The following is a 16,008-nucleotide window of genomic DNA, read 5'->3' as shown; positions in this document are numbered from 1 at the left end:
TAGTCATGCCTTGGCCAAGACCATGCACAGCTTTGGGATCTGCTCCCTGCGTGATCACTTAGCCAGAGCACTGGACAGCACCCTTCCTCAGCTGGCTCACAAGTCTCGACTTTGGTCTCGCGGCTGCGGTTCTCCTCGAGTGCATTGCCGCCATCTAGTGACAGCGATGCAGACCCTGCCTCTCAGCCTTTTGCATTTGAGGCCGTTGCAAGCGTGGTTCGACGCTCTGCGGATATATCCTTATTTTCACTATTCTGTCTTTTCCAATTGCATGTTCACCTTTTACCTTTTTAATAAACATATTTTTCTATAAAACAAAACAACCTCAGATTGATGTGAAATTGAGTATTGAGGTAATGTATGGTGGGGTTTTCAGAGAATGGTGTTACTAGAGAGCAGGACTTTATTCAGCAATTATTATTTCCTCAGATATTAATAACAAGGCAAACAAGCCACACTCCGGTTTCAAGATCTAAACAATAGAAAATATCCAATAATAAAAACAATAATGCCAATGACAATTAAAGATGACTTGTATCATAGCATCAGCATTCTTTCCACATCCTTTATCCTTTACATGTCCCATCCCCCATGTTCTACTGGACTGCAAGTCCATTCACTTCAACAGCTCTCTACACAAGAATCTCTACTTGTGTGTGTGTATATATACAGACGGGTGACAAATTAAAGGAAAAATCAAAGTGTCTCAGTAAGGTGTTGGGCACCACGAGCCGCCAGAACAGCTTCAATGCTCTTGGCACAGATTCTACGAGTCTCTGGACTCTACTGGAGGGATGAACACCATTCTTCCAAAAGTTATTTGGTGTGAGGTGTTGATGATGGTGGTGGAGAGTGCTGTCTAACATGTTGCTCCAGAATCTCCCATAGGTGTTCAACTGGGTTGAGATCTGGTGACTGTGAAGGCCATAGCATATGATTCACATCATTTTCATACTCATCAAACCATTCAGTGAGCCCTCATGCCCGGTGGATGGGGGCATTGTCATCCTGGTAGAGACCACTCCCATCAGGATAGAAATGTTTCATTATAGGATAAAGGTGATCACTCAGAATAACTTTGTAATGATTTGCAGTGACCTTTCCCTCTAAGGGGACAAGTGGACCCAAACCATGCCAGGAAAATGCCCCCCACAGCATAACAGAGCCTCCAGACCCCCTTACTGTAGGGGTCAGAACTCCTGCCCATATGTCCATATAAGGAACATTCTAGCCTTACTATGTACAACTCAGTTAAGCAAAAGCCAAACCCATTTACTGAATATGTGGGAGTTCTAGAAGCTTTTACTGATGCGAAAGAGCAGAATGATAACCCATCGAGAAAATTACTAACTGACAATGTAAAAAATTCAGTTACCCAGAGAATAAGGTTGTAGAACATTATATTATAGCAAAGCAATGCCATTCATCTAACTAGCAATGTACACATATGAAACATTTTATTAATATAGTTAAACAAATCTCATCTTGCAGAATTTGTAAGAGATCATAATCACATTCTTATATTAGTTTTTGCAAAAGACAGAAACATGTTTTTCGTCTATATTACATGTTTTGGGGAAAAGGAAATTCAATACTCAGACCTATTCAGCGTGACTATATATTTTTTATCCTTTTAATATATTTTTTCATGGGCATTAATATAAAGAATTGTATTAATCTATGATGTGATATTTTTTGCCTGCTCATGAACAGCTTCATTATAGTCTACTTGGCCAGCATCCCTGAAACAAATGAGGATGCCAATATTGCAGATGTATGTCAAAAACAGCGACAAATAATAAAAATAAAAATACATTAAATGCTTAACGAAGTCTGTGATGTCACTGCTCTATTCATCATGTCATGCTTGGAGCCTTTTCATAGCATTTTGAGCAATTAAGCTAATTTTACTGACAACAGCAACGTTTGGTAGGGCACCTCAAACCTACAAAATATTTTACAGAGACATTATTTTGTGTTTGTAATTTCATCCCAGACAGGTAATGCAGAGACTGCTGACAATTTCAACAGCCTCTGGACTTTCATTCCTTCATAATAACACAGCATTGTTATGTAAATGTTTTAAATGCCATTAACATTAGCCGATTCATCAGCTGAAACTTGGAGCTAACTACTTAATTGTTACCACTATTATTTTCTAAAATGATTCCAAGATAGTTACAAATTCCATGTGGCTAAAAGGCCTAAGACCCACCACAGATCATGAAAAAACTGCAAGGATCATGATATCTGTCTCGGTAGTTGTGACATATGAAAAGCTTTCTTTGAGCTGTACTCCCTCGTGAGAAAGATTGCACTTGTTTAAGAGTTCCATCTATGCAAATAAGACACTAATGGTTTTGGTAGACCAGTGTTTTATGTATAACTCAGGAAAGTCAAGTGACGTGTAGGTATTGTGCTGACAGATTTCCTTGATATTGTGTCCAAAGGCTTGAATGCATATCAATGGAGAATGGACTTTGTTACTATTCTTCAAAAAATAAAGTTTCTTCTGTCTAATTAATCTCGTAACTATTGAAAAAGTGCCTTGGAATGATTAGGTTGTTTCTTTAAATATCTATTCCAGTGGATATATAGGACCACATGGGAAAGTATATTACTGTATTTTAGAAGTCTCAGTAAAGTAAATTTAATTAACTTCTACAGTGTTTAAAAATATACATTTTATTTTTCTGACTTCATTCCCTCTTCTAAGTGCATGTAAAATGTAAAACTTAAAAAAAGTTTTGATTTGTAGAAGGGTTTAAATACAGTGCGTGTTTTTATTTATTTTTTAACAGTGGCACAGGTATACTTATGGCTATGAATCTGTAGTAAAAATATATCATTTTGTATGGCTTTTTGCTGGAATAGAAACCGAACGCTGAAACATTTTGCAGGTAACTGCTTGTAATTCAGAATTGGAACTAAATTACTGACTGACTGATTCTGAGTAACCCTAACATTGACAGAAAAGCACATCAGATTCTCTCAACCTTTTTGTTCTGTACTGAGTCTATACTGAAATGAGACCCTTAAATGTATGAAGACGATTATAAAATCTTTAAAAAGCTTTTTCATTAATGCATTCATTTGTGCAGAAAACACCTTTCTCCATGTGCAGTGCTGACCGCCACTCATAAATTAGAAAGAGATGGCTGAACTAAAAATATGAAACATGGAAAAGGCCAGCATTACTTTTCAACTACTTTATAAGTACCAGCCTTGCCAGGCATGGGGAATTACACCGCAATCCTTTTAACCTGTCTCTTTGGGATACCCATTACAAGTTGTCTGGAGTGTTACTGTGGTTTTCTTGAGTATTTCGGAAAAATAAAGTACTGAATGCTCAAATACTGGGTGAGAATGCATCTAAATATATCCACCTGGATGTTTATAGGGTGTTCAATGATTTGTTAATTTTTTTGGCTTTGCTTCAAATCCAGGTTCCGTCACATGTGCTGTCTTGTATTATGTGAGTAATTTAGTGGAAATCTGTGTTACAGCATAGACTCTTTTCATTGTCAGTTCAATGCTTAGCCAGTCATACAAGCCTCAACATGTGCTGTGTTTTTTGTTTTCTTTTTCTTTAAAAAAATATGTTTCCTGTACAGAAAGGACACATATATCAATCCTTAATGTTTGTGTTGGGCTCCCTGTGAACAGGCACGTCCCCATGACATGCAAGGGTATTCTGTTTACCATGCTAATGTTACACAGTCGACCTGCGCTGAAACTTTTTTCAATCTGAAAACTTGCACAGCAATTCTCTCTTGAATTGTTTAAAAGCTTTTCAAATTGCTCCTTTTTTTAAACGGAGAGATTTGTGTGGTAAAAAGGCTTTCAAATTGTGTTTTTTTTTTCACCTTTTGATTGCTTAGAAAGCTTTGAAAGTGTTTGAATTGTGTTTGCTTAAAATTTAGAAGCTTAGTCTAAAAACCATCAACCTTTTTTTTTTTTGTTTGAGGAGCCTAATACTTTAAAGCACAGCAAGAGTACACTGAGTAAATGTTTAGTAGATATCAGCTATTGCACATCAGCTTCAGATTGTTTAAAGATTTAAGCCTATCTTGTTTCATTAACCTCACTTCAAATTTAATATGCAAGATAGTGATGTGTACTTTATTGGACTGGGAGCTTGTTTTCGTGGCTGGGGATTTAAAGCACTACCACACTACCATTTAATAACACATCTGTATCTTTGCAAACACAATTGCAGAAACCTTATAATAGTCATGCAATACACTACCTATGTATATTGTCCAGTCTGGAAAAACCTCTCTTCTCAACTGGAAGACTAGTGGAATATTCCAGTATCCCAAACACGGTCATGCATATTTTTCTTTTACCCAGGAAACTCCCACTGCAGGAGCAATTGTTCTGCTTGAGGCTTTTACTTTATATGATAGCCCTGAAACAACAGTCCTTTTCAAACACCACCATAATGTTCACTACGACAGCTCCTTCTTTTTTTTTCTTTTGCTTGATCTACGAAAGTGGGTGGTTATTTTCCATTATGGTGAGTGGCAAATGACATCTCGCTGTAGAAAAGTCTTTTTTTCTTCTTGCCACTTCTGTCATTTCAGTCCTCCTTGTTCGTACACACACATTCATACATATACACAGCTACTACATGAGAAAGTCTCCCATTAGACTCTTAAAATAACACCTAATTCCACTCTTTGAATTTCCCACACATCATCTCTGTTTTTTCATTGTAAGGGCCCTTCAGCATTAATGCACTTCTTCTGGTGTTCTGAAGGCCTACTTGAGAAAAGAAAAACTGTCTTTAATGGCCAGAGAATGTTCTCATCCTTAGAAGATCTTTGAGATTTGGCAAGGAGTCCAATAGTGCCAAGTCAAGCAATCCACAGCAGAAGCTCCAACCCCACAGTTTTGAATTGGTCGTGGAACCTGATGCTCTATGTCACTTTTCAGCAGGCTATAATTTCCCTTCATAAGGTAATAGCCAACAGAAGGAGCCAGCCAGTTCTACAACAAACTATTAGTATATTTTGGCATTAAAATGTCATTTTTTTTTATTTTTTATTTTTTAATACACTCCTTGACTTTGATTATGAAGGCATTTGGGCCTTTTCATTGCATTTGCACTCAATATACAGTCTTCCATAAGATTGCCAAACACCCACGTTTCTGTACACTGTATAGTGGATGTAAACAGACTGCTGTATAGTGCATATGTACATGGCAGGCACTCACATCGATGTCTCTAAGTTGCAAAGTCTGAACATATCAGCATCAAACACTTTCTTAATTGACATCACATCTACTTAGCGGAGTGCTTGAAATTAGTAAGCTTTTTAACTGATATTATTAGCTGTCAGTTTGCATATATTTTGCTGTGCTTTTTGTTTCTGGAATTTTGTGTTTAAAGAAAGAAATGCAGTGAGGGTGTTTTCCCTATAATTCTTTTGCCATGTTACCATGTGGAACAAAAATCTGGTCCATGTGTAGTTTTTCTGCTATTCAGGAAGTGGGACCCTGAAACACTGAAGTTGCATAGATGCTGGGTTTTGACATCAGCCTTTATTTGGTAAGTTTAAAATGTTCAAGTTGTTTATATGATAGACTCGATCTGGAAGAGTGGTATGTTTCTTAATTATGCACTATAACAACACATAAAGACGCATTAAACTGTGATTTTAGGAATCATGCTACTTACATAGTACAGCATGTGGTAAAAAAATCTGAAACCACATTAAATATGTTTTGAGCCTTGTATAAAGTGCAAAAGAGACAAACTGCACTCTGGTGAGAAATTATTAAAGGTTCGCACTTTCAAGACCCTGTTTCAAGTAGTTGCTTTTTCAACCTTTATGCAAAATTATACTGTCAATTTTTTTTTTTCATAAACATTACCACCTGGACATTTTTCAAAAAGTCACACATTTAAAGGAGCCCTGCCCATAGTAAAGAAGATTCCTTCTCCCTTTTTATTACAAAGCTATGGAATTTCTCTCTCAACCTGGCACTTCCTCATTTCCGGATAACGGTCACCTGCATTCCCATTTCTACCTCAGTCTATGAACAGCAACTGCAGAGCTTGCATTTCTGTATTGCACTGGGAAACCGGGAGAGCTTCTGTATTGCTTTGAAATGATTCCCTTGCCCCCCTCCTCTCTCTTCCCTCCTTTGATTTCAACACATAACAGACTGCTATAAGTTTGTCCCAAGCGGCCATCATCTGAAACTTATGACTAGCCATGTCTTCAAACATCACAGGACAACCAAAGCATAGCAGAATGACAGATAGTTCTTTCAATGTATAGTGACAAACAAATTAGTGCAAAGATGCTTTTCACTGCATACCAGATGTGGTGAGTTCCATCGTACGGAACAGGCAATGAAAAATGTCCAGGCCCCATCTGTGCTTTCTGTGACCGTTGATGCAGTAACGTTTTGCTGCACAAAATACTGTAAACAGTCAGCCTGATTATATATGTAATGATGGAAACCATTTAAAAAATAAATAGCGTACAAATTCAAACCTCAAGCTTTTTTTTTTAATATTCTTTTCCACATGCTTTAAAACAGAAAGTACAGCTTGCAACCGAGAACCTTTCCAGCACAGTTCATTTTACTCCACTTAACTGTAAAGAAGTCACCACAGATTTTTTTTGTTTTTGTTTGGGGTTTTTTGAAATTTGAAACTGTTATGTTTTGCCTTTGTCAAGTCGATTTAACGTACCAAATGATATGTGGCCTGGGTGAGGTTATGATTCAAGCATAATTTACGGAGTGAAAATATGTTGCGCCTTCGCAGGATAAATGCAATACCTGATTCCTCACAGAGCACTGTCTTAGCAGTTCACCACTTATCCAATCTTGATGACCTTTCAAGACTTTTTACCCATGCCTGATTTTCATGCTGGTTAGGCCGATTGTGTTATTTGTTCTCCGCTTTTGTTCTTTCGCAACGAGTATGGCAGTCTCTGTGCTCAGCCTTCCTAGGGCAGATTAATCCCAACAGTGATAATAGCATTTTACACCATGTTGAAACTGATGCTCCCTACACTGCAATCTTCGACTTCGCTACTGCAATCTTCACCAGTCTCGAGACACGGGCGACATAGGATATAATTATTGCATCCTGTTTATTCAGGCGCAGGGCTTGCTTGATGTGACTTGCTGTTAAACAATAACAAAAAAGAAAAGGCAGACTTTTGTTTTTCATATCCTATGTGTGCATTTATTTTTTGATGCAATGTGTTTATTGATTTATTTGTAAAGCACTTTGGACTGGCCAGGTGAGCTAGGTTGCTTGTCATTTCAACCCCCTTTCAGTTTCTTCTCTCTCTCTCTCTCTCTTGTAAATTATGAGATGCCTTTCTTGAAATGTGGAAATGCTCAAAGTGCTAATGAGTTTGGTGATTAGGTGTTTCATCTTCATCAGAAACTTGGGTCTTGGGTCTTTCTGTAACTGTGGCCAGAAATGACAGTCCTCATGTCACCCAATTATGTACAACTGATAAAGATCATCTCTGTGGAAGTTATACTATAGCCGTTCTGTCTGGGTGGAGGTTGTTTTCAGTGTAAACCAATGCAGCTCAGACACAATTAAATTGAAAAAAGTACAAGTTTTTATTGCATAGGGGGGTATTTTGAGATCTCTGAATTGTCCTGTGTGGTTTTGCATCATAAGCTTGTGTCGTTCACAACCAAATTTCACCTTGACTTTAAGCTTGCCTCCTAAACCTCTTATAAGAAAATCCCCAAACATGTTAATGCTTTACTTTGGAAATTAGATAAACACACTACACTACTTATTATCACTCTACTACAGCAACAGATAATACACATTCCCCTGCCTACAGTCGCTGTGAGGTGAGAGGATGATTGTATATGCCTGAGCCTTATGGATCAGAGCGTTCATAAATATTCACCACCCGAAAAAAAAAACATAGCGTAAATTAAATCTGTCATTTATCTGTGGGAAATCATGACCTGTGAGCATAGTATACACATTTAATGGGGTTATTAACAGCAAATAAATAAATAAGTGTTTAACTGTTTAATGATTGTAATTGCACAAGGTTAGTCAACCGAGGAGAGCATCAGCTGATGAGCTGTTTGCATCCCAAGGAGACAAATGAAGGGGGAGGAGGAGGAGGATGTATTCCAGAGACAGCCAGGGGTCTGTCAGTGGGCCATACTGTGCTCAGGCTTGCATACTGGTTGAAGGAGCAAATGAGAGGAATTCTGTTCACATTTCTGAAGCAGTTTGGGTGTTTTTCAGGAACGCTGCGACTGACAGGTTTTTGTGTGTTTGTTGTTTTTTTTGTCAGCACAGAGCTTGAGAGCATGGCCTCTTCAGAATGCATTCCTATTCAATTACATTTCCGATACATGTTAGGTTTTGCTCTTGTATTACCCTCAGTTTTTTTGGTTTGTTAAAGTCTTTCCACCTTCCCTGCGAAGAAATTCATTAAAGAGCAAACCGCATGAAAGCCCTTTTCTAATTGCATGAAGGAGCCGATACACTTGTGGGTCTGCCACTCGTTCTTTGTTAACTGACAATGCGTCTTATTGAGTAGCCTCTAAGAGTACAGGCAAGTCTTTGAAAGCAGCCGTCGACTGTTTTTCACTTCTCAAGGACTCTTCTGAGATTGTTTTTTTGTTAGTTTTTTCCTTCAATCCATTACCACAGCCCTAATGTATTGGTGATCAGCCCATTGTGTCTTGTTAGCATTTTCAAAGGTGTGGATATGCAACAACATTAATATTGCTTTCATCAGGTTGAGAGCCGCACACCTCTTTTTGGTGGCTTGGCACAGCAAGTGGTTACCTCTTGACTCATGCAATTAAAGTTAAAAACTGCTGGTGATTAAGGCTTGAAATGGTAATCAACACAAAGTGAGGACAGTTGCACTTAAAATAAAATGAAATTAAAACATAAGCAGGAGCTGATGAGAAATCAATGGCCCTTTAAAAACAGATCTGTTATTCCTCCAGAACAATGTTGAATACTTCTGTTAGAAAGTTTATTGTATCATTTTAGATGATGGGCCAACACAACTGTGTTGCTAAGGTGAAAGGGGTTGGTGTGCACTGGAATATGTGTTAATGCTGAGTGATAAATGAAGTCATTACTGTCTGGCCTCAGCCTTTCCCTGTACTTGATACCTAGCATCAAACATCAAACTCCAATTTGGGAAGCTTACATATTGTGGTGTAGTGACAGAGACAGTCTTACAGCCAGAAAATGGTGGAGGTGGGGGGGTGTTCTCCTGTGCTTGCCAAAGATGTTGAGGACATGTGGTAGGTGGGGAACAAAGCTGCTTCTGCCTCATAATGTCGCGGTGCATGCTGCTCCATGATTGGCCATTGGAATCTCCCAAATTCCCCCCCACCCCAGTGACCAAATGTAGGGCTCTGCTGCCTGTATCCTGTTATGTGAAACCCGAACCACTGGCCTTGGCAAAGAGCAAGATAACACATGGAAAGCAGATGGGCTTCCTTCTCTTTCTTCTGTGCCACTAATCAGGTGCTAAATATCGGCCCGTCTGGCCTTTTTATGCACCCCCATGTTCAATATTGCTGCATGTATTCCATGTGCGTGTATGTGTGCATCTGTGCATATATATATATATATATATATACAGTGAGGGAAAAAAGTATTTGATCCCCTGCTGATTTTGTACGTTTGCCCACTGACAAAGAAATTATCAGTCTATAACTTTAAGGGTAGGTGTATTTTAACAGTGAGAGACAGAATAACAACAACAAAATCCAGAAAAACGCATTTAAAAAAAGTTATAAATTGATTTGCATGTTAATGAGGGAAATAAGTATTTGACCCCTTCGACTTAGTACTTGGTGGCAAAACCCTTGTTGGCAATCACAGAGGTTAGACGTTTCTTGTAGTTGGCCACCAGGTTTGCACACATCTCAGGAGGGATTTTGTCCCACTCCTCTTTGCAGATCCTCTCCAAGTCATTAAGGTTTCGAGGCTGACGTTTGGCAACTCGAACCTTCAGCTCCCTCCACAGATTTTCTATGGGATTAAGGTCTGGAGACTGGCTAGGCCACTCCAGGACCTTAATGTGCTTCTTCTTGAGCCACTCCTTTGTTGCCTTGGCTGTGTGTTTTGGATTATTGTCATGCTGGAATATCCATCCATGACCCATTTTCAATGCCCTGGCTGAGGGAAGGAGGTTCTCACACAAGATTTGATGGTACATGGCCCCGTCCATCGTCCCTTTGATGCGGTGCAGTTGTCCTGTCCCCTTAGCAGAAAAACACCCCCAAAGCATAATGTTTCCACCTCCATGTTTGACGGTGGGGATGGTGTTCTTGCGGTCATTCCTCCTCCTCCAAACACTGCGAGTTGAGTTGATGCCAAAGAGCTCGATTTTGGTCTCATCTGACCACAACACTTTCACCCAGTTCTCCTCTGAATCATTCAGATGTTCATTAGCAAACTTCCGATGGACCTGTACATGTGCTTTCTTGAGCAGGGGGACCTTGCGGGCGCTGCAGGATTTCAGTCCTTCACTGCATAGTGTGTTACCAATTGTTTTCTTGGTGACTATGGTCCCAGCTGCCTTGAGATCATTAACAAGATCCTCCCGTGTAGTTCTGGGCTGATTCCTCACCGTTCTCATGATCATTGAAACTCCACGAGGTGAGATCTTGCATGGAGCCCCAGACCGAGGGAGACTGACAGTTATTTTGTGTTTCTTCCATTTGTGAATAATCGCACCAACTGTTGTCACCTTCTCACCAAGCTGCTTGGCGATGGTCTTGTAGCCCATTCGAGCCTTGTGTAGGTCTACAATCTTGTCCCTGACATCCTTGGACAGCTCTTTAGTCTTGGCCATGGTGGAGAGTTTGGAATCTGATTGATTGATTGCTTCTGTGAACAGGTGTCTTTTATACAGGTAACGAGCTGAGATTAGGAGCACTCCCTTTAAGAGAGTGCTCCTAATCTCAGCTCGTTACCTGTATAAAAGACACCTGGGAGCCAGAAATCTTGCTGATTGATAGGGGATCAAATACTTATTTCCCTCATTAACATGCAAATCAATGTATAACTTTTTTGAAATGCGTTTTTCTGGATTTTTTTGTTGTTATTCTGTCTCTCACTGTTAAAATACACCTACCATTAAAATTATAGACTGATCATTTCTTTGTCAGTGTGCAAACGTACAAAATCAGCAGGGGATCAAATACTTTTTTCCCTCACTGTATATATATATATATATATATATATAGTATATAATCTTAGGCGCCCGACTTGCCCCACAACGGTTGAGTAAGCTGCCTGTGAGTGCCAAAACTGCACAGTGTCTTACCCCCTTTCAATGCCTCCTTAAGCCTTCTCTGTTTAGATTGCACCTGTAGGCTGTCCAGTTCCCATATGCATAAAGTACCTGAGAGTGATAAATCAGTCCTAAGTGCCTGAAATATCAGAGAGTGATGTCAATTTAGTTCTACTTTTACTCTTAGGAGTAAAAGCAATTCATAAATATTCTTTAGAATTAAAAGTACACTGTAAAAGTACTAACTCAACCAATATTTTGGAGACCTCACAAGGTCCCCTTACTAGTTAGGAGATGGCAGCAATGAGAAGACGACTGAGCACACCTTATGTGAAAGGAAAAATGTGTAAAATGTATTAGGGTTATTATTATTATTATGAATAATAATAATAATAATAATAATAATAATAATAATAATAATAATAATAATAATAAAGGTGCTACAGCAGTATGATGATGAGGAGTTATTGCAATGATATACACTCACCTAAAGGATTATTAGGAACACCATACTAATACTGTGTTTGACCCCCTTTCGCCTTCAGAACTGCCTTAATTCTACGTGGCATTGATTCAACAAGGTGCTGAAAGCATTCTTTAGAAATGTTGGCCCATATTGATAGGATAGCATCTTGCAGTTGATGGAGATTTGTGGGATGCACATCCAGGGCACGAAGCTCCCGTTCCACCACATCCCACAGATGCTCTATTGGGTTGAGATCTGGTGACTGTGGGGGCCAGTTTAGTACAGTGAACTCATTGTCATGTTCAAGAAACCAATTTGAAATGATTCGACCTTTGTGACATGGTGCATTATCCTGCTGGAAGTAGCCATGAGAGGATGGGTACATGGTGGTCATAAAGGGATGGTCATGGTCAGAAACAATGCTCAGGTAGGCCGTGGCATTTAAACGATGCCCAATTGGCACTAAGGGGCCTAAAGTGTGCCAAGAAAACATCCCCCACACCATTACACCACCACCACCAGCCTGCACAGTGGTAACAAGGCATGATGGATCCATGTTCTCATTCTGTTTACGCCAAATTCTGACTCTACCATCTGAATGTCTCAACAGAAATCGAGACTCATCAGACCAGGCAACATTTTTCCAGTCTTCAACTGTCCAATTTTGGTGAGCTTGTGCAAATTGTAGCCTCTTTTTCCTATTTGTAGTGGAGATAAGTGGTACCCGGTGGGGTCTTCTGCTGTTGTAGCCCATCCGCTTCAAGGTTGTACGTGTTGTGGCTTCACAAATGCTTTGCTGCATACCTCGGTTGTAACGAGTGGTTATTTCAGTCAAAGTTGCTCTTCTATCAGCTTGAATCAGTCGGCCCATTCTCCTCTGACCTCTAGCATCAACAAGGCATTTTCGCCCACAGGACTGCCTCATACTGGATGTTTTTCCCTTTTCACACCATTCTTTGTAAACCCTAGAAATGGTTGTGCGTGAAAATCCCAGTAACTGAGCAGATTGTGAAATACTCAGACCGGCCCGTCTGGCACCAACAACCATGCCACGCTCAAAATTGCTTAAATCACCTTTCTTTCCCATTCAGACATTCAGTTTGGAGTTCAGGAGATTGTCTTGACCAGGACCACACCCCTAAATGCATTGAAGCAACTGCCATGTGATTGGTTGGTTAGATAATTGCATTAATGAGAAATTGAACAGGTGTTCCTAATAATCCTTTAGGTGAGTGTAGATTGGATAGAAATTGAATATTCTTGGTTACTGAACAAGTCAGAAATGCAGTTTCTTCTGCTGCTGTCAGAAATGTGGCATTGTCAGCAGAGATAAAGGTGGTGACAATAATAAACTGTATGCACGGTGTTGAATGCATGTTAACATTAATTAGCATTTTATTCAATACAGTAGAAGTGTCTGAAATAGCGAATCTGTGTAAAACTCTTCATGAATATACCCCAGTGTTCCCACCTGTGGACAATTTCATAGGTACAACGGAAGGATAAATAGTGTTAAATTTAAGATGTTTTATGTATATTTTATTGATTAGTGATTTAGTGATTATGAATGTGAAATTAATCAAGCATTTTAATTCCATGTGGCACCTTAACGTCCTCATAATGAAGGAATGAGGGGGAAACACTTAATTTGGGTCCTTTAGCATATTGTATAGTTGTCTTGTCTACATGTGCTTTCGCATTTGTTTTCCCCCATATGAAGAAAATATGTCACAATTCTAACCTATACTGTGGTGAACATTTGCTAAAAGATTGATTGGATCCTACTCCCAGCTAAAAGTAGGTGTAAGAGATGTTATGACTAACTTCTACCTCCTACTCTGAGTGAGGAGTAATTTTACTCCCAAGCTAACTTTTAGTGTGATTCCTAGGAGTAATTCTAAGTTTATGCATACGGGCACTGATCTTCTGTTGTACCCTGTAACTGTATTTACTGTCCTGATGTCATGTAAGTTTGCCTCATTTATGAACAATAATTAAGTAATTACCCTGGAAATACTGTGTGCAAGTGTTGAACTGCGTAAATCACATGTGATTAAGATGTTGTTCTCCTTCAAAACCTTACGTCTGTGAACCACAAAGCTCAATGGCATGTCTTGTGTTTTCCTTAAACAGATCCGCAATTAATGGTCTACTTGTTTACATTTGCTCAGGGACCTGTGGGGCAGTATTTAGTCAGAATCAGTAAAAAGGTAGAAACTCGTGCTTGCTATGTTGAATGGTGTGTGCTGTACGTGCATTTCTGTGTTGCATACTTAAGGCTGAAGGTGTGCTTAGAATTGATCATTCACAATTGGTTTACAGAACTTGATAGTCTTGGACAACCCAACCTAAAATAATATTGTCTGGTCAAGAGCAAGAGCTCCCTCTCCGTCAGTAATACTGGTGGTGTCATTTAGTTGAGGATGACACTAACACTTGTACACAGCATGGTCTATTCATGGCCTGAACACAACTCCTCTTTCCCATATTGTTGATCACCCACGCTCTGTTTTGAAAGCATGGCCTTAAAATAAAAGGGGGGGGTTCTGTCTTTCTCTCCTGTAAGTTCACCTGTTTTTAGGAGAGGCGACTCAGCAACTCTCCCTGCTACAGGAGTGGCATCCTGAGTCATGTGTCTGACCCATTTGTTATGTGGAGCCACTGGGGAAACCAAGATGGGGCTCATTGCCTTCTTCAGCAGTAGTAGAGGAGGAAGCCGCTTATCCTCTCTCTTCTAATTTGCGCTGGCATCCTCTTGGGATTGTGGCCGTCTGCCATGTCTAAGAGCCTAACCTAAAAGTTACTGTTTTCTTCCGTGAAGGAGAAGTAAATTGCTGTGTTTGCTCTTCCACCGTTCCACACAGAAGGGCCTGGTGCAGTACAGAAAATATAAGGACATTTTTATTTATTTATTGTGCCGTTCAACGGCCTGTCTGTGGATAACATTAAGCCAGCATAACTTCAGATTTAGTAGTGTCTTCAAGGCTTTTCTTCATAGATCTGAGCCTTTAGAACGTTGGAGTGCAAACTAGAATCTACACATCTAACAATGAGCTAAAGTGTATCCCTTCATATTGCATGTATTTTTTTATCTTTATATTTTTATTGTTTGCTTTCTTGTTTACACTCCCCCATGGCAAATAATGTGTTGAAAGCTGCGTTAATTATAATGCAATTACATGTGTTTATGCGGTTATTAATATTAAAGTGAAGTAAATGTCACATATTATATTATTTATCTATCTTTAGGTAAACCCAGTGAATACATCTTATCTTGTTTATTTCAGAGTAAAGTAAAATTCCATTAATTGACTGTAATAAGCATGGTTCCTGGCACTGGCCTGTTTTTGACAGCTGTCACTGAAACAAATCTGCTGTCACACAGCCTTTCCAAGCTCAGAAAGACAAAACAAAACAACAAAACACACATTTGCTATAAAAGTATCAGTCGTCTGCTGTCCAGATGGACCTTTGTCCCTAGAACCCGAACACCTTCTGTGGTTCAAATAACGGATCTGACATATTTACGAACCATCCCAAATTACTAACATCGTATTAACAAAACAGGATTCTCAAACAGCCCAGCATTCGTAGACTGCACCCGTTCAGTAAGAGACTGGATAATCCTGTGCAGGCTGCTGTGACCTAATAGGCAAAGACCCCTTAAGCCAACCACAATGGTAAGGTAAATGGTAATTTACAAATGAGAGGAGGCCATTCAACCCATCGTGCTTGTTTGGTGTCCATTAATAACTAAGTGATCCAAAATTGTCTTCTTCAACCAACTCAACGCCTGTGCTGTGTGAATAAGTGTCTCCAGTTTTCTGTCTTGAATGCCTTGAAGCCCAATTTCCATTTGTGTCCCCGGGTCCGTGTGTCCCTGCAGATCTGGAAAAGCTCCTCTGGTTTGGTGTGGTCGATGCCTTTCATGATTTTGAAGACTTGATCTATTATCATGGGTCTTCACAACCTTTTGAGCTCAATTCGGAGAGACGAAGCTCAGCAAGCACCTTCAGCCATCCAAGATGTGATTTGTCCCTAATGTACGCTGCTATAACACAGTGATGATGGAGTTATTTAAGGTGTATGAATATATATATTTGTTACACACTATATGGAATCGAAGGCTACTCCCATTGTGTGTGAAACAGAATGGTGATTCTAGGAATTGCATAATTACCAACACAGGTTATGGTTTTCATTAGGGTGAAAGCACAGGCACAGGTAGAACCCGCCAGCACTGACCCAGGTAGAGAGAGA

This window comes from Amia ocellicauda, chromosome 2, assembly GCF_036373705.1.
Source record: "Amia ocellicauda isolate fAmiCal2 chromosome 2, fAmiCal2.hap1, whole genome shotgun sequence".
In the NCBI taxonomy this organism is placed as follows: Eukaryota; Metazoa; Chordata; class Actinopteri; order Amiiformes; family Amiidae; genus Amia; species Amia ocellicauda.
Note: the sequence above shows the minus strand (reverse complement) of the source record.